General features: G+C 47.9%; 1 protein-coding gene across 1 annotated transcript in view; it reads right to left on the bottom strand.

The window, feature by feature from the left end:
* LOC146838952 (vomeronasal type-2 receptor 26-like) overlaps positions 1-19,578 on the bottom strand; it is a 104,218-nt gene that overhangs the window by 65,777 nt on the left and 18,863 nt on the right. Inside the window, exon 2 of the mRNA XM_085600194.1 lies at positions 8,671-8,703. The gene's annotated coding sequence lies outside the window, so the exon portion shown is untranslated. The remainder of the gene's footprint in view (positions 1-8,670; positions 8,704-19,578) is intronic.

Genomic DNA, 19,578 nt, shown 5'->3' with positions numbered 1-19,578 from the left:
GCGACAGTCTCTTATGGCAGTGAAATATGTGGGCATGTTACCATAGACGACCTACAAGTAGCTGAGAATGCATTCCTGAAGCACTTACTGGGCGTCCCTCGTGGTAAGTCTAATATAGTGGTACATGAAGAATTGGGGGTGCCTTACCTAAGTGATATACTGGCCTTCTGCCCACTAACTTTTTGGTAGAAAATTTGGCTGAGTGAAGGGTCATCATTGAGTCAACTGATATTGAAAGAGTGTATGACCCTTGACTACGCCCTCCACATATCTTTGCTGAGATATATTGAGAGTAGCTTTGAAAGCTTAGGAAGAGCTGAACTGTACAACAATCCCGAATTGATAACCAAAAAGGGTGGGGGGTGGATAAGGGAGTCTCTTAGCAGTCTAAGGAAATTAGAGAGGGAAGAGCTGGAACTGAGGAAACCCAGTGTCCGTAAATTTTTAACGTTGAAAACGACACCATCATCCGAGTCATACCTCCTGGCGTTTTTTAGCACCTATGAACGCTTTTTATTGAACAGGTTTCGCCTGGACTGTTTTCATCTTTTGCTGGCTATGCAATGGGAGAGTAGAAGAGGACAATTGTTAGCACTCTGTGGCTGCAACGGTGAGTCTCCACAGGATCTGCTACACTTCCTACTATTTTGTAAATTTTACGAGGTCCCTCGGAAAACTTTTATTGCCCCTATTTTAAAGAGGTTAAATTTTAAGCAGGGCCATCCAGCTCTTATCTATTTACAAATGTTGCATGAAGAATGTATTCTTTTTGTTCTTATCTTCCTGAAATCTGCAGTGAAGGCCAGGGCCTGCCTTGATTACATGTTAATCAAGGGAACAATAAAGGAAACTGGTCCTAGGATGCTTGTTTCCGGTCCAGGGAGGACCTGGCTTGGCAGTTTGGGCTGGACTGTTTCCATGAGGCACAGGGTCAAGACTGATTTGCATATGGCCAGGTCTAAACTGGGGTGGCGTAGTGGGCAAAAGAACGATGGATTTAACCCAGATCTCTTGACTGGGGGTGAATGTTTTAATTTGTTCTGCATTCCGTCCATCAATTGTGTGTCTTTTGATTAAATGTTAGTAATGGTCAGGGTTTACTTTTACTCTGGCACCATATATATATATATATAGATAGATAGATATATGTTTATCCCAAGAACTCCACTGCTGCTTGGCGCTTCAAGAATTGAAGAAAGGAGCACGGACCACATCTTTGTTGCACTCAATCGATTTATTTACCTCAAGGTAAATCTGCCATAACACGTTTCGGCTCCAAAGAGCCTTAATCACATGACACGCATTGAAGTCAGCTGACCATTTTTATACCAATTTTTTGTGACTTTTTTTAAAAGGTGTTAAAGTGACAGTGCAAAAAAATAATGTTATTAACCAGTCAAGTAGTCAACATGGAGCATTTACATTGCATGTTGCCACCTTCAGCTTATTTAAATGATGGTATGAATACCTATTTGATGACATAAACATCAGTACATTGTCGATATTCCACAAATGATTTACAATCACATTCTGCAAAATTTCAATACCATGTGCAAAATGTATGCATATTGTTATAAATAAAATACCTGTATACGTAGATTATAAAACATCATAAAATCGGTACAGGGAGGTAGGAATTTACATTCAAGGTTTAAATACTAGATCATCCACCTCGAATACTGTGTATTCATTAGACAACGAGTAAATCGCACAGAAGTGTCTTCAATAAATAGATAAATAAATAAATAGTAGACTGTTAGACCCGGCCCTCGTGACATAGCCATACCTGACCCCTGCACCTCACACCGCTCCTGAGCCCACGACCTAGCCGATCCTTCCCACCAGAACACACACACCCGACCCAGACTTTCCCGTCCGTGGCCTTCCTCCTTTCGGCCACGCCGGGCCCGCGTGCCCACTTCATGCACCAAGATGGCCGCCCGGCCCCAGCGCGACCCTGGCCTAGAGGCGCCACTCCGGCTGGAGGACATCGCGCTCCCCTTGGGATGAGAGACGGAGGAGCAGTTTCTATCACACCTCTGCGCTTCCCTGGGAAGGTGGGTTTCGATCGGCCCGCCGGCCTCCCCGAGGGCTGGCTCCACGACTGCTGGGTGTCTGGGACTCCTCCCAACCCGGCCCTGAAAGGATCAAAAGACAATGGCAGGAAACCCCGACAAGCGACCCCCAGGTGACAAGACCCCTGCCTACATAGACTCCGGACATCAAAGAGGAGTCGTCCTATAACAAGGGGTGCTCTGGGTCTGTCCGGCAGATTCGCCTTTGGAAACACCTGAGCCCTGCTGAGTGACTCGCGGCTCCCTGAAGATCGTAAGACCTCCGAACTCGTGCTTGAGCCCTGCTGAGTGACTCGCGGCTCCCTGAAGATCGTAAGACCTCCGAACTTGTGCTTGAGCCCTGCTGAGTGACTCGCGGCTCCCTGAAGATTGTAAGACCTCCGAACTCGTGCTTGAGCCCTGCTGAGTGACTCGCGGCTCCCACAGACTCTCTTGGTCCCGCCGGACCCCACGACGACAAGCGTATCCCCCAGCTCGAGGATTGTGAGCTGTGCGCCGGGTACGCTCCTGCATTTGATCCATATCCCCCAAAAACTGTCCCGCTACCTCTTACCCCCCTCAAAGACTCTGTGAGCCCGCGCTCCACTTGTATATATTTGCCGTGCTGGTCATAAAGATCCTACAACTCCGATCTGATAAAGATTGAGTCTTAACTCCCGGTGTGGTGTCTCTTTGTGGTGTGTTGCCGAGTGTACGATCCTAGATACGAGATTCCTCCCCTGAGGAGTCTCCCGCCAGTGCCCGGCTACGATACCTCGAGGGTTGGTCTCAGGATAGTCAGGGCCCCCTCCGGGCTCCTCTGAGGTCGCCTTCTAACATTGGTGGCAAGCGACGGGATTCGGGCCCATAATCTAGAGATCGTACCGTGAACGGCTGACGCACTACCGACAAAGATGGCAGAAGGAAACGCCGTGGTTCTCACCGAAAACGACACCAGTACCGTGTTCCAGGCGGAACAACTGGAAGAGTACACACACAAAGAATTGAAGCAATTCTGCAAGGAACTCAAAATCGCTACCACTGGTCTCAACACCAAAGAAGATATGCAAAAGGCACTGAAAGCTTGCGTGGATTCTGGAGCCCCCCGCACAGAAGGAGCTGTGGAGCCCCACGACGAAGCTGGACCCTCCCAAGGAGAACGCAGCAGCAACCAGGCGCGAAGCTTCGTACCAGACGGGGGCCTATCCCCGGAAGAACTTGCAGACAGAGAAAGAAGTCGCCATCACGAACTCGAATTAGCCAAACTCAAAATTGAGGGCGAGTTGAAATTAGCCGAGAAAAAGCTAGCAGTGGAACAGATGCGGGTGCAAGGAGAACTAGAAGAGAAGAAACTCCAACGGGAACACGAAGGAAGGAGACTTCAACTGGAACTTGAACGCAGCTTGAAGGAAATGGAGCTAAAAGCGAAAAGCGAAGAAGCGCGGCCCCCGGGGAACCGAGGGGCGGCCTCCCCGGCGGAGCAGAAGGTCCACATCCCCAAGGATGTGGTCAAAGAATACTACAAAAACGATGACATTCAACAGTGGTTCCGGGCCTACGAGGTCGCCATGGCCTCCCATCGGGTCCCGCAGAAGGATTGGGGGGCCGGGTTGTGGGGATGATTCCTGAGCGAAGGGAGAGACACCCTGCTCGACCTACCAACCTCCATGCAGACCTCCTATGACCACATGAAGGAGGCCCTCCTCACAAGGTACGGCCTCACCCCGGAGATTTACCGCCAGCGGTTCCGGGACTGCAGGAAGATCCCGGGTACCACCTGGGTGGAATATGTGAACTTTTTCAGCCGCGCATTCGATGGGTGGATCATGGGCAGCAAGGTAACCACCCTGGAAGAACTAACAGACCTTATGTTGTGGGAACACCTGGCTGCAAACTGCTTTGTGGAACTACGCCAGCATCTGCTCGACAGCAAGCTCACGGATCCGAGAAAGCTGGCTGTCGAGGCGGATCGACACCCGGGTCTCCCAGGGCCCTGTAGGAGAGTACCCCCGAGCCAGTCAGGGACCACCCCGCCAGAGAGGGGGGGAAACCAGGGAGGGCAGAGAGAGTCCCAGTCTAGTTCCCCGAAGACCCAACCTCCACCTTTCCCGGCACCCCCACCAGCTGTATCCGGCCCCCCCCCTGAGACGGGGGCACCGGGTGACCATCACTTGTTTCCGTTGTCAGAAGCCCGGGCATTACGCCAACGACCCTGAATGCCCCATGGCCCCACACCCCACACAGGCAGCTCCCCCCGCTAGACAGATAGCCAATGTAGCACTGGGGGAGGAGGTTGAGGAGACCGAAGAGTGGGAACCCGCGGCCATGGCCCTAGTATCCTTAGGAGATAGAGAAATGGTCCCTGGAAGCCTCCTGTCCTCCAACACGAAGAAATATGGGCAGCTCGTAACGATCAATGGCCACCAAGTAGAAGCCCTCCGTGACACCGGGGCCAGCATCACCGGTGTCCTCAGTCATTTAGTCCACGAAGACCAGGTCCTCCCCAACGTCTTTTGCCCGGTCATTTCCGCTGACAACACGGAAAGTCTGTGTAAAGTAGCCCTGGTGCCTTTTGAGTGGGGAGGGGTGGTCGGTAAACTGAAGGTCGCAGTGAGAACCTCCCAGCCAGTCGTCTGTCTCCTGGGGAACTACCTGGAAAGTTCCCCCTGGAAACAAGTCGAGCGCAAGACCCACCTAGGGATGATGGGCCTCCTGAGTGGGTGTGCGCCACCACCCGATCCATGGCGGCCCGACTGACCCCCCTGGGGGAAGTCGACGACGCCCCGACCACTGAAGATAGGATGGTCCCCGCCTAGGGTCCCCACATTCCCCCACAAGAAGGGTCGATCGCCAGTGACGAACCCCCACCTTCCGACTCTGCCCAGGTCACCGAGTTAGGCGATCTGCCCGAACTGGCCCAATGGCGCCACGAGGGGGGCCCCTCCCGAGAGGAGTTCTACCGTGAGCAGGCTACCTGTCCTTCCCTGGTCGGACCACGGCAACAGGCAGAGGCCCAGGCCGCGGGCGACCAGACTGGGACGCACCGGGTGTATTGGGAGGATGACCTTTTGTACAGCGAGCAGAAGTCGGTGGAACTAGGATCCGGCCGGGTGCTGGTGGTACCCCTACGCTTCCGAAACCTCCTCCTGGGCTTGGCCCACGACGTTCCCCTCGCAGGCCACTTGGGCCAGGACAAAACCTACAGTCGCCTCGTGACTCACTTCTACTGGCCCAGAATGAAAGCCGATGTAGAAGCCCACTGCAAGTCCTGTCCCACGTGCCAGGCCAGTGGGAAGAGCGGAGGAAAGCGCAAGGCTCCCCTCCAACCCTTCCCTGTCGTCAGTACCCCTTTTGAGCGGGTCGGGATCGACCTCGTGGGGCCTCTGGACCCCCCAACCTCCTAAGGGCATCGCTTTATCCTCGTCCTGGTGGATCATGCCACCCGATACCCTGAAGCCATCCCCCTGCGCACAGTCACAGCCCCCGTGGTGGGCCGGGCATTGATGGGAATCTTCTCCCTGGTCCCCAAAGTCACCGACTGGTGTGTCCATGACGTGGACACCGGGGACAGCCCACCGGTGAAACACCGAGCCTACCGAGTCCCTGATCGGGTCCGGTCCTGCATTCAGGCCGAGGTCTCGAAGATGTTGACCTTGGGAGTAATCGAACCCTCAGACAGTCCCTGGGCCAGCCTCGTGGTCCTGGTCTCGAAAGCAGTTGCCCCCGGTGTCGCCCCAGAGCTCCGCTTCTGCGTGGACTACCGAGGACTCAATGAAGTCACCCAAGCCGATGCCCACCCCATTCCCCGAGCCGACGAGCTAATTGACCGACTCGGGGCTGCTCGGTTCCTCAGCACCTTCGATCTCACCTGCGGCTACTGGCAAATTGCGCTCACAGAAGGAGCCAAGGAGCGGTCCACCTTCTCCACCCCAGATGGGCACCATCGCTTTCGCGTGATGCCCTTCGGGATGAAAAATGCCCCGGCCACCTTCCAGCGACTGGTAAATAGAGTCCTGGCCGGGCTGGAAAAATTCAGCGCTGCATATCTCGACGATATTGCAGTTTTTAGTTCCGAATGGAGTGAGCACCTCCAGCACCTCCGGAGGGTGCTAACCGCCCTGCGCCAGGCAGGCCTCACCGTGAAAGCCAGCAAATGCCAGATTGGGCAAGGTTCGGTAACCTACCTGGGGCACCAGGTCGGAAGCGGTCAGGTCGCTCCTCTACAGCCCAAAATCGACGCCATCCTAGCCTGGGAACCCCCCACTACCCGAACGGAGGTCCGAGCCTTTCTGAGCCTCACGGGCTACTATCGGAGATTCATCCGGAATTACGGCAGCCTGGTCGGTCCCCTTACGGGACTCACGTCTAAGAAACAGCCCAAGAAAGTGCAGTGGACCCCTGCCTGCCAGGAGGCTTTCGATGTCCTGAAAGCGGCCATGTGCACTGCCCCCGTTCTCCAGGCCCCCGACTACTCCAAGGAGTTTGTGGTCCAAACGGACGCCTCCGAGCATGGAATTGGGGCCGTCCTGTCCCAGGTGAATGACCAAGGCCTAGACCAGCCCGTGGCCTTCCTCAGCCGAAGGCTGTTGCCCAGGGAACAAAGATGGAGCACCATCGAGCGTGAGGCGTTCGCCGTAGTCTGGGCCCTCAAGAAGTTACGCCCTTACCTGTTCGGCGCCCATTTCAAGGTCCAAACCGACCATCGCCCCTTGCGATGGCTCATGCAGATGCGAGGAGAAAACCCCAAGCTACGGCGGTGGTCAATCTCCCTCCAGGGGATGGATTTCACCGTGGAACATCGCCCTGGGACTGACCACGCCAACGCCGATGGCCTCTCCCGGTTCTTCCGCCTCAGCGAAGAGAACCCCCAAGAGGATGGGTAGTTCTCTCCGGCTTTCAGCTGGGGGGGACGCGTGTTAGACCCGGCCTTTGTGACATAGCCATACCTGACCCCTGCACCTCACACCGCCCCCGAGCCCACGACCAAGCCGATCCTTCCCACCAGAACACACACACCCGACCCAGACTTTCCCGTCCGTGGCCTTCCTCCTTTCGGCCACGCCGGGCCCGCGTGCCCACTTCATGCACCAAGATGGCCGCCGGGCCCCAGCGCGACCCTGGCCTAGAGGCGCCACTCCGGCTGGAGGACATCGCGCTCCCCTTGGGATGAGAGAGGGAGGAGCAGTTTCTATCACACCTCTGCGCTTCCCTGGGAAGGTGGGTTTTGATCGGCCCGCCGGCCTCCCCGAAGGCTGGCTCCACGCCTGCTGGGTGTCTGGGACTCCTCCCAACCCGGCCCTGAAAGGATCAAAAGACAATGGCAGGAAACCCCGACAAGCGACCCCCCAGGTGACAAGACCCCTGCCTACATAGACTCCGGACATCAAAGAGGAGTCGTCCTATAACAAGGGGTGCTCTGGGTCTGTCCGGCAGATTCGCCTTTGGAAACACCTGAGCCCTGCTGAGTGACTCGCGGCTCCCTGAAGATCGTAAGACCTCCGAACTTGTGCTTGAGCCCTGCTGAGTGACTCGCGGCTCCCTGAAGATCGTAAGACCTCCGAACTCGTGCTTGAGCCCTGCTGAGTGACTCGCGGCTCCCTGAAGATCGTAAGACCTCCGAACTTGTACCTGAGCCCTGCTGAGTGACTCGCGGCTCCCACAGACTCTCTTGGTCCCGCCGGACCCCACGACGACAAGCGTATCCCCCAGCTCGAGGATTGTGAGCTGTGCGCCGGGTACGCTCCTGCATTTGATCCATATCCCCCAAAAACTGTCCCGCTACCTCTTACCCCCTCAAAGACTCTGTGAGCCCGTGCTCCACTTGTATATATTTGCCGTGCTGATCATAAAGATCCTACAACTCCGATCTGATAAAGATTGAGTCTTAAGAACTCCCGGTGTGGTGTCTCTTTGTGGTGTGTTGCCGAGTGTACGATCCTAGATACGAGATTCCTCCCCTGAGGAGTCTCCCACCAGTGCCAGGCTACGATACCTCGAGGGTTGGTCTCAGGATAGTCAGGGCCCCCTCCGGGCTCCTCTGAGGTCGCCTTCTAACATAGACATAGACTTCATCATAAAAACCCTGGTCTAAAATCATTCATAAAATCATATTGTGTGTTGATGCTTGTGCCCCTTGATATGGTAATATATTTATGACTTGATGTATGGACTTGATCTGTGTAAATGTCTTTGATTCAATGTGATGTTCTATAGCTGCTTGGGTTTCACTTGACCAGTCAACACAATGTGCAAAGATTGTGAGAATAAAGTGCAAATTACAGTATCCGTTTGACAAAAGTCTTTGTCAAAAGTTACTTAAATAACAAAAAAACTGGTGAATTAAAAAAAACTAAATAAAAGCCTTTATCCAGCATGGCCAAGTGTTAGAGAGGAGCATGCGCAGCCTGTGAGATTAGTTTCATTTTTCAAGTATAAGAAAAAAAGTCAGCACAAGCAGAAAGGTCAAATTAAAACGATACATTTTTCGAGAGGCAGTGATAAATAGTTAACATAAACAAGGAAGGAAAATAAGGAATAACATCTTGGAAAAAAGTTCATCAGTCATAGTATTGTAAATAGGGAAGACAATAAAAGAATAACAAGAGAGAACACTTACCTGAGAATCCATTTATAGCATCTGCAGTGATAACTTGAGGTGAGAAACCAGAAATAAAAAGAGAGAGAGGAAGTTAATATAGAAGATAAACAAACGCTAGTAAGAAAGGGCATTAACACACATTATTGTTTAGTTGCAGCATCCAACCGTCAAGTATCACTCAGATAGAAGAGGAGCCAGGGTCACACCACCTTAGGGTAAGTTTGAACAAAAAAGGGTGAGGAGTGGGAAAGATTAGGAGGCATTAGAAAATGAAGTGTATAATTTTTTCTCCATAGCGAACAAGAATTGCAGAAGGAAGACGTCTGAAGCAGGAAGAAGAATGCACTAATCAAGTTGAGTAGTGTCCCTCTAAGCACAGCCAAATTGCAACGAAGTTGCGAGATAAACAATGTTCCAACTCAAAAGTGAAATCACAAATAGTTCTTTGTTGTTATATTCCTCGTTTTATTCACGGGATATAAAGTTCATCAAAGTAATCAAACCAAGGACTCATAAATTTACTCAATGCATTTCGGGTTTTAAACAACCCTTCATCAGGAGTGGTCCTATGAAAAACACAAAAAGGAGAGATGTGTCGACCTGTTACATCATGTAAGCAGTTAGATTAGTATCTGGTAAGTTAGAAACCAATCGTGAAGAAATCAATAACGGTGAGAAGCCTGGAATGACGAAAGTGGCGAGTGAAATGATAAGGTGAAAAACGGTATCTCATAGAGTAACGGTTATTATGAAATAATAGAACAAAAGATAACATGATTAAAACCAGCGGTACCCCGGGGACCAAGAATAAAGTGCTGTTGAAGTCAAACATGCGTGGTTTTCTAAACATTGTGTCTCTTCTCTGTCCCATCCCCTTTCCCCCCTGGGGTTTCATAGCATTGTGTATCTAGAATTACGTATTGCTGGAAATCTTGGAGGGGCATTGGGAACTAGCGACATTCTGCTCCCGTGCCTCGTGACAGCACAGCCTCTGACAGCGGGAGCCTGGCGGCTCCCGCCCTGTCATTGCAAACTGCTTTGCTTCATTGAAGCAAGAGCAGGGAAACCTGCTCTCGCTTCAATGAAGCAAAGCAGATTGCTTTTCCACATGGGGAGCAGCATATTAGCTGCTCCCCATGTGGAAAAGCAATGCCGGCTCCCGAGGTGGCCAGGCCACGGGGGATGGCCCCCCTCCCCAAAATGTTAAAAAAAAATTCAAAAGGGCTGGCCCCGGGGGATGGGGTCCCCGGGGCCATAAGTGGCCATAGGAGGAGGGCAAGGCAGCCCCCCTCCAAATAAAAATTATTTTTAAAAAAGGCCCATGCCCCGGGGTCCACCCCTCTGCAACGCAGCTCTGTGGCGCTTAATGGAGGTACCTGGTGGGCTAGTTGGACCCCAGGGACCCTCAGGATTCAAAGGGACTTAATCCCCCAACTTAAAACGTGCCAGGGGGCGTGTTTGCACGGTAGTGAAGGTAGTGGGCGGGGCCTGAGGTGATATGTGTGCAAACACGCTCTGTAGTGCGTTTTAAGTTGGGGAATTAATTCCTCTTCAATCCTGAGGTCCCCTGGGGGCCAACTAGCCAACCAGGTACCTCCAGTAAGCGCCACAGAGCTGTGTTGCAGAGAGGTGTAAAAAGGGGTGTGGGCTATGAACACCTCTCTGCTACGCAGCCCCCTGGCGCATTCTGGAGGTTTCTGGTGGGCTAGTTGGCCCCCAGGGGACCTCAGGATTGAAGAGGAATTAATTCCCCAACTTAAAATGCGCCACAGGGCGTGTTTGAAGACATGTCACCTCAGGCCCCACCTCTTCCTTCACCATTGTGGAAACGCGCCCTGTACCTAGTGGCTAGTTGGTCTCTACGGACCCTCACGATTGAAGGGGAATTATTTCCCAAACATAAAATGCGCCACAGGGCGTGTTTGCACAGTGGTGAAGGGAGGGGATGGTGTAGGAAAGTGGCTCTATATATACTGGACCGAAGTAAAATCAGCCGAACTACGAATTCCGGTTTACTCACCTGTTATCAGGAGAGACCTCAGTGCTGCATGTTTGAGCCCAGTACTGATCCTGAAAAGTCATTCTAACCGTACTTACCAGTAACTTCAATTTCCTTCCATAGGATATCATTGCCTGCTTTTTGCTGAAAAAGTTTCAAAGTGTCTATTTTTGAAACTTACAAATATTCCTCTAAAATCAGCCGAACTACGAATTCCGATTTACTCATCAGGAATCCATTGTGTGGTTTTCAGCCGAAAAGTCTCTAAGTGTGGAGTTTTAGAACTTACAAATATTCCTCTAAAATCAGCCGAACTACTAATTCCGATTTACTCACCTGTTATCAGGAGAGACCTCAGTGCTGCATGTTTTAGCCCAGCACTGACCCTGAAAAGTAATTCTAAGCGTATTTACCAGTAACTTGTATTGTCTTCCATAGAAATCCATTGTGTGGTTTTCAGCAGAAAAGATTCTAAGTGTCGATTTTTGGAACGTACAAATATTCCTCCAAAATCAGCCGAACTACGAATTCCGATTTACTCACCTGTTATCAGGAGAGACCTCAGTGCTGCATGTTTAAGCCCAGTACTGATCCTAAAAAGTAATTCTAACCGTACTTACCAGTAGCTCGAATTTCCTTCCATAGGCTAACATTGACTGGTTTCACTTGGAAATTCTTCTAAGTGTGGAGTTTTGGAACATACAAATATTCCTCTAAAATCAGACGAACTACGAATTTGTATTTACTCACATGTTATCAGGACAGACCTCAGTGCTGCATCTTTGAGTCCAGTACTGATCTTGAAAAGTAATTCTAACCGCACTTACCAGTAACTTGCATTTCCTTCCATAGGATATCATTGCCTCCCACCCCTGTTCCTGTTTAACAGTACTTCCGTGAGTCATTGAGCTGACGAGCTCGTGGATGAAGCACCCGCATGTCTGTGAGAGGTACCTGACCTGAGAAAGATGTTGGCAGCCTACTCAGCAAACCCCAAATTTCAAATCTCTACTGATGACGGTTAAAGAACCAGAAACACGTGTCTAGAGATCTGCACTATCTGCAGCAACTTTGGCGAAACACTCGAACACTCTTGAAGCAAGCAAGTAACCGAAACTGCATTTACCACAATGCCAGGGGTGAACCTTGCTGTGAGGTGAAGGGGTGTTCTCCCACAACTGTTCCTGCTTAATAGTACTCCCGTGAGTCATTGAGCTGACGAGCTGGTGGATGAAGCACCCACATGCCTGTGAGAGGTACCTGATCTGAGAAAGATGTTGGCAGCCTACTCAGCAAACCCCACTTTTGAAAAACTGTAATCTCTACCTATGACAGTTAAAGAACAAGAAACACGTGTCTAGAGATCAGCACTATCTGCGCCAACTGTGGCGAAACACTTGAACACTCTTGAAGCAAGCAAGTAACCGAAACTGCATTTACCACAATGCCAGGGGCGAATTTTGCTGGGAGGTGAAGCGGTGTGCTCCCACCCCTGTTCCTGTTTAAAAGTACTCCCGTGAGTCATTAGGCTGACGACCTCGTGGATGAAGCACCCGCATGCCTGTGAGAGGTACCTGACCTGAGAAAGATGTTGGCAGGCTACTCAGCAAACCCCAGATTTCAAAGACTGTAATCTCTACTGATGACAGTTAAAGAACCAGAAACACATGTCTAGAGATCAGCACTATCTGCGCCAACTGTGGCGAAACACTCGAACACTCTTGAAGCAAGCAAGTAACTGAAACTGCAATTACCACAATGTCACAGGCGAACCTTGCTGGGAGGTGAAGCGGTGTGCTCCCACCCCTGTTCCTGTTGAATTGTACTCCCGTGAGTCATTGAGCTGACGAGCTCTTGGATGAAGCACCCCCTTGCCTATGAGAGGTACCTGATTTGAGAAAGATGTTGGCAGCATACACAGCAAACCCCACATTTGAAAGACTGTAATCTTTACTGATGACGGTTAAAGAACCAGAACCATGTGTCTAGAGATGAGCACTATCTGCGTCAACTGTGGCGAAACACCCAAACACTCTTGAAGCAAGCAAGTAACTGAAACTGCATTTACAACAATGCCAGGGGCGAACCTTGCTGGGAGGTGAAGCGGTGTGCTCCCACCCCTGTTCCTGTTGAATTGTACTCCCGTGAGTCATTGAGCTGACGAGTTCATGGATGAAGCACCCGTATGCCTGTGAGAGGTACCAGATCTGAGAAAGATGTTGGCAGCCTACTCAGCAAATCCCAAATTTGAAAGACTGTAATCTCCACTGATGACGGTTAAAGAACCAGAAACACGTGTCTAGAGATCACTATCTGCGCCAACTGTGGCGAAACACTCGAACACTCTTGAAGCAAGCAAGTAACCGAAACTGCATTTACCACAATGCCAGGGGCGAACCTTGCTGGGAGGTGAAGCGGTGTGCTCCCACCCCTGCTCCTGTTTAATAGTACTCTCGTAAGTCATTGAGCTGACGAGCTCATGGATGAAGCACCCGCATGCCTGTGAGAGCTACCAGACCTGAGAAAGATGTTGGAAGCCTACTCAGCTAACCCAAAATTTCAAAGACTGTAATCTCTATTGATGGCGGTTAAAGAACCAGAAACACGTGTCTAGAGATCAGCTATCTGCGCTAACTGTGGCGAAACACTCGAACACTCTTGAAGCAATCAAGTAACTGAAACTGCATTTACCACAATGCCAGGGGCGAACCTTGCTGGGAGGTGAAGTGGTGTGCTCCCTCCCCTGTTCCTGTTTAATAGTACTCCCATGGGTCTTTAGGCTGACGAGCTCGTGGATGAAGCACCCGCATGCCTGTGAGAGGTACCTGACCTGAGAAAGATGTTGGCAGCCTACTCAGCAAACCCCACATTTGAAAGACTGTAATCTCTACCTATGACAGTAAAAGAACCAGAACCACGTGTCTAGAGATCAGCACTATCTGCACCAACTGTGGTAAAACACTTGAACACTCTTGAAGCAAGCAAGTAACTGAAACTGCATTTACCACAATGCCAGGGGTGAACCTTGCTGGGAGGTAAAGCGGTGTGCTCCCACCCCTGTTCCTGTTTAATAGTACTCCCGTGAGTAATTGAGCTGACGAGCTTGTGGATGAAGCACCCACTTGCCTATGAGAGGTACCTGATTTGAGAAAGATGTTGGCAGCATACTCAGCAAACCCCACATTTGAAAGACTGTAATCTTTACTGATGACGGTTAAAGAACCAGAACCACGTGTCTAGAGATCAGCACTATCTGCGTCAACTGTGGCGAAACACCCAAACACTCTTGAAGCAAGCAAGTAACTGAAACTGCATTTACCACAATGCCAGGGGCGAACCTTGCTGGGAGGTGAAGTGGTGTGCTCCCTCCCCTGTTCCTGTTTAATAGTACTCCCATGAGTCTTTAGGCTGACGAGCTCGTGGATGAAGCACCCGCATGCCTGTGAGAGGTACCTGACCTGAGAAAGATGTTGGCAGCATACTCAGCAAACCCCACATTTGAAAGACTGTAATCTCTACTGATGACGGTTAAAAACATGAGAACCACGTGTCTAGAGATCAGCACTATCTGCGTCAACTGTGGCAAAACACTCGAAAACTCTTGAAGCAAGCAAGTAACTGAAACTGCATTTACCACAATGCCAAGGGCGAACCTTGCTGGGAGGTGAAGCGGCGTCCTCCCACCCCTGTTCCTGTTTAATAGTTCTCCAGTGAGTCATTGAGCTGATGAGCTTGAGGATGAAGCACCTGCATGCCTGTGAGAGGTACCAGACCTGAGAAAGATGTTGGAAGCCTACTCAGCAAACCCCAAATTTCAAAGACTGAAATCTCTATTGATGACGGTTAAAGAATCAGAAACACGTGTCTAGAGATCAGCACTATCTGCGCCAACTGTGGCGAAACACTCGAAAACTCTTGAAGCAAGCAAGTAACTGAAACTGCAATTACTACAATGTCAGGGGAGAACCTTGCTGGGAGGTGAAGCGGTGTGCTCCCACCCCTGTTCCTGTTTAATAGTACTCCCGTCAGTCATTGAGCAGACAAGCTCGTGGATGAAGCACCCACTTGCCTGTGAGAGGTACCTGACCTGAGAAAGATGTTGGAAGCCTACTCAGCAAACCCCACATTTGAAAGGCTGTAATTTCTACTGATGACGGTTAAAGAACCTGAAACACGTGTCTAGAGATCAGCACTCTCTGCGCCAACTGTGGCTAAACACTCGAACACTCTTGAAGCAAGCAAGTAACCAAAACTGCATTTACCACAATGCCAGTGGCGAACCTTGCTGGAAGGTGAAGCGGTGTGCTCCCACCCCTGCTCCTGTTTAATAGTACTCCCATGAGTCATTAGGCTGATGAGCTCGTGGATGAAGCACCTGCATGCCTGTGAGAGGTACCTGACCTGAGAAAGATGTTGGAAGCCTACTCAGCAAACCCCACATTTGAAAGACTGTAATTTCTACTGATGACGGTTAAAGAACCAGAACTATGTGTCTAGAGATCAGCACTATCTGCGCCAACTGTGGCTAAACACTCGAACACTCTTGAAGCAAGCAAGTAACTGAAACTGCATTTACCACAATGCCAGAGGCGAACCTTGCTGGGATTTGAAGCGGTGTGCTCCCACCCCTGTCCCTGTTTAATAGTTCTCCCGTGAACATTTAGAGACCTCAGCCCTGAATCTTTGAGCCCAGGACTGATCCTGAAAAGTAATTCTAACCGTACTTACCAGTAACTTGAATTTCCTTCCATAGGCTAACATTGACTGGTTTCACTTGGAAATTTGTGCAGTTTTGGAACTTTAAAATATTCATCTAAAATCAGCCGCACTTCAAATTCCGATTTACTCATCTGTTATCAGGAGAAACCTCATTGCTGCATCTTTCAGCCCAGTACTGATTCTGAAAAGTAATTCTATCACTTATAAATTCACCCAGGCACTGTCCTTGCAGTACTCTAATCATTCAGTCAGTATCCAAGTACTCATGCAGCGAGCCATGCATTAGCACATGGACTGCCTCAAACCCCTATCCACTATGCATGAAGTATCCTAACTAACCAACACACTTATAGTTCTACACTTATACATTCAACAAAAAAAACAATATTTCAGTTTCAGTATTTTAAAAAACATTTTTATTTCCATTTATATTAAAAATATATAATGTAATTTAAAAATTAAAATATGTAAAAATAAAGTTAAAAAACTGTAAAAATCAGTATAAAAAATACATATAACTATTATTACATTTAAAAATTATCATTTATAAAACCTTCAAAATTCACTGAAAAAATCATAGATTTCAGACATGTTATAGTTAGGAATTAGCATTTAAAACACCTTAGAAATTCACAGGAAAAACATAGGTTTCAGGGCTGTTATAGTTAGCTGGACATTTCACTCGTACAAAACTATTGAAATTCCTCCGTTATAGTTACTTGTACTCACTATAACTCGCGCGCCCGCAATCCACTGCTGATTATGTCACATATTACATCATTCATGACATGGTCAATGACATCACTGATGACATCTCAAATGACATCACTGATGACATCACTGATGACATCATCCATGTGACAATCAGATACACCTCATCATACACTAGTATAACCTTTCATCACTCACTGTAAAATACAGAGTACCATATTTGAATCCATTGACACACCAATACAAGTTTCTAAAAACCCACTCAGTGATTCCTAGATCTACACACATATCTAATCACTTACCTATAGATTCACTCATACATGCTGTCAATGATCAATAAAACACTATCAAATATACTTATACATCTATATCGACATTACACACCAGCACACATCCTATTCACTTATGCAGTTATCCTACTCATTTATGCAAACAACGAATCCTACTTACATTTACTCAGCTACCCACTTATACAAACACCACTTCATTTATTCATATATATAGTAATTCACACTTAGTGTGTTATAAAATCACTATTACAAGTATAAAGTAATCCATACAGTCACTCATACAATCACTGAGTCTTATGTATACTTATTTATATACAACAACTGTCACATACACTGCCTTTTAGTTTTTCTAGTTTGTTGGACATGTACCATTAAGAGATATATTTGCTCATCAGCATACCCATAAAGATATTCACTCACCCAAACAACTGTTATAACATGTAGTCTTAACCTCATATACCTACTGAATCAACTATTCACACATCTTTCGGCAGTCACACATCCCCACCGAACCACACACACATTCACTCTCCCATACAAATACTCAGTTAACTAATCAACAACTAATATAGACTTTCACATAGCTAGTAACCAACTGGTACAGCAGTTTACACAACAACTGACAAAGTGATCCAGATATTCACACAGTTTAGTCACTATTCAATATATTTAGTGAGACACTATAAAATAGTCAGGTAAACAGTCAATCACACTGCTACTAAATCCTCCATTCAGATATTTATATTTATATATCCACTCATTCTTCAATGCAGATTGCTATATATATCATACATTTTTAACTAACGAACCAAACCACATTCACTGGATGATGTCATCAGTGATGTCATCAGTGATGTCATTTGAGATGTCATCAGTGATGTCATCAGTGATGTCACTGACCATGTCATGAATGATGTAATATGTGACATCATCAGCAGTGGATTACGGGTACGTGAGTTATAGTGAGTACAACTAACTATAACGGAGGAATTTCAATGGTTTTGTACGAGTGAAATGTCCAGCTAACTATAACAGCCCTGAAACCTATGGTTTTTTCAGTGAATATATATATATATATATATATATTAGACAAGGTCTTGGGACCCATCCCTTCAATTGTTCACATTTTTAATCGAGGGTCAAGGGAATATGTATTAAACTTTGTACCTCCAGCTTTGAATTATTATAGACTCTTGTGGAACTTAGTTTATTGTGTGATGAAATGGGAAATTATCTTATGTATTGATAACTTTTATGGTTTTATATGCTGAAACCAAATAAAGTTGACTGATTGATTGATTGATTGAGTCAGTCTTTTCTTATTTGACTGTATTTGGATATACCGATTTGTACATTATCTTGGACCACATTGCCTCGTGTTTTTGTAGTGTAAGGTTTTAGGGGTACAGCACACTCACTAAGCTCAGGCCCATAGACTGGATGAATGTAGAACACCCAGTTGAATGCTGTCCAGTACACCTACAAATATTGCATGCATTCACACCACTGTGAGATCGGTTTAGAGACACCACAACAGCGCAGTAGATTTGCAGACTAACTTAATGATATCACACTTACATGATTGGAAAGGGTCACATGTATGCCTTGAGGATTTACTAGAGGTAAAACAGTAGCTGCAGAGTGGTGGGGTACCTTGGCCTGATGGGATTTCAATGTTATGAAGCTTCTGCTGATTTAATCCCCACATACTTAAGCAGTGTGAAGAAGCCATTCTGGAAGGGGAACGTCCCACAATGACATGAACGGACATGTGAATAGCCCTTCTCAAACCAGACAGATCAGAAGGCCACTGTGCATCATATAGACTACTGTGACTGCTTTACATTAATAATACAATATTTGCAAAAGTCCTAGTTAGTAGATGAAAAACACTTATGTCAGGTGTGGTACTTCCAGACTAGACTGATTTTATACCCAGCTGCTCAACATTGTTAAATGTAAGAACTCTCCCAGCAGCGACACATCATTTAGACCCTATATTACCGGCAGTTTTTTCTTGACGCTAAAAAAATATTTGACTCTCTGGAATGGCCATATATGTTTCAGGTATTCACAAAAATGGGCCTGATTAGGCGTTTTATTAAAATTATCTTGTTTTGTAGGAACCCCTTGGCCAGATTGTTTATCAATGGGAAGTGGCATCAGACAGCATTGCCTCCTGTCACCCCTTCTATTTGCCATTGCTGTGGAACCCTTAGCTTTTGTATACAGGCAGCTGCATGCACATTGAGGAATTTAGATAGGTGCCAGGTCAGTGGTAGTATACCTGTCCATCTCTGCATAAAAAGAACACAATCGGAAACATGAATCCAATTATTCAAGAAACCTACTGATTCAGTGGTATCTCTGGACTAAAAATCAAATGTGCAAATCGGATTAGCCGGAGGCACAAGTTTTTTTCATTTGGCATCGGCATGCCCATACATTTTGGGGTGAAGTGATGACTGCACTATACAAAATCCTTGCGCTGTTGTTCGCATTGTTGGCACTATTGGACTTGAGGAGTTAGAGCCATGGCTTTACTTTTGGCAAAGTGAGGAATTGCAGTGCAATGGATGAAAGGTCCAACACCTACATCTAAAAAATGGAAACAAGACTCAAGTTATTGAAGTGATTTGATGGGCACTCATTCAGGACTGGTACACCCAGTGTCAAGATCATGGGACATCAGGGACCCACTGAGAACATAACTTGTATTATTTTTTATTTTTTACACATTTCTTTATTGGTTTTAGCACAAGTAGTCAAAGAAACTAAAAACCATGATAGTGACAATTCCGATGTGCCACTTACAGATGATATCACATCAAACAGAATAACAAACATGAACAGTGGAGTCACAATTGCCTAGACATGTTGCATCCCCAAACTCAGGTGTGGCAGCATGTCATAATGAAGAAGGACCCAGCACTGGCATGGGTTGCAGAATGGTGTATAGTGGCAATAGTCCCTTCGGGGAATAACATGATTGGGAAGGGCACCTAGGAACGTGCGCACACCAGTACAGGCTAATTCACACATGAAGATATAGGAAATTTCTGTAGGCCAGTTTGAATGGTCGCTCCGGGCCAGGGCACCAATTCTGGGGTACCAATCAGGATCACTGACGAGACCCACACCTCATGTTCGTAAGGGGCAATGTTGGTGTGGCTGTATTACCTAAACTATCTGTTGAGTCCATAGAGG

The sequence above is a fragment of the Triturus cristatus genome, chromosome 4_2 (genome assembly GCF_964204655.1).
Source record: "Triturus cristatus chromosome 4_2, aTriCri1.1, whole genome shotgun sequence".
NCBI lineage: Eukaryota > Metazoa > Chordata > Amphibia > Caudata > Salamandridae > Triturus > Triturus cristatus.
Note: the sequence above shows the minus strand (reverse complement) of the source record. Positions and strands in the feature narration are given on the sequence as shown.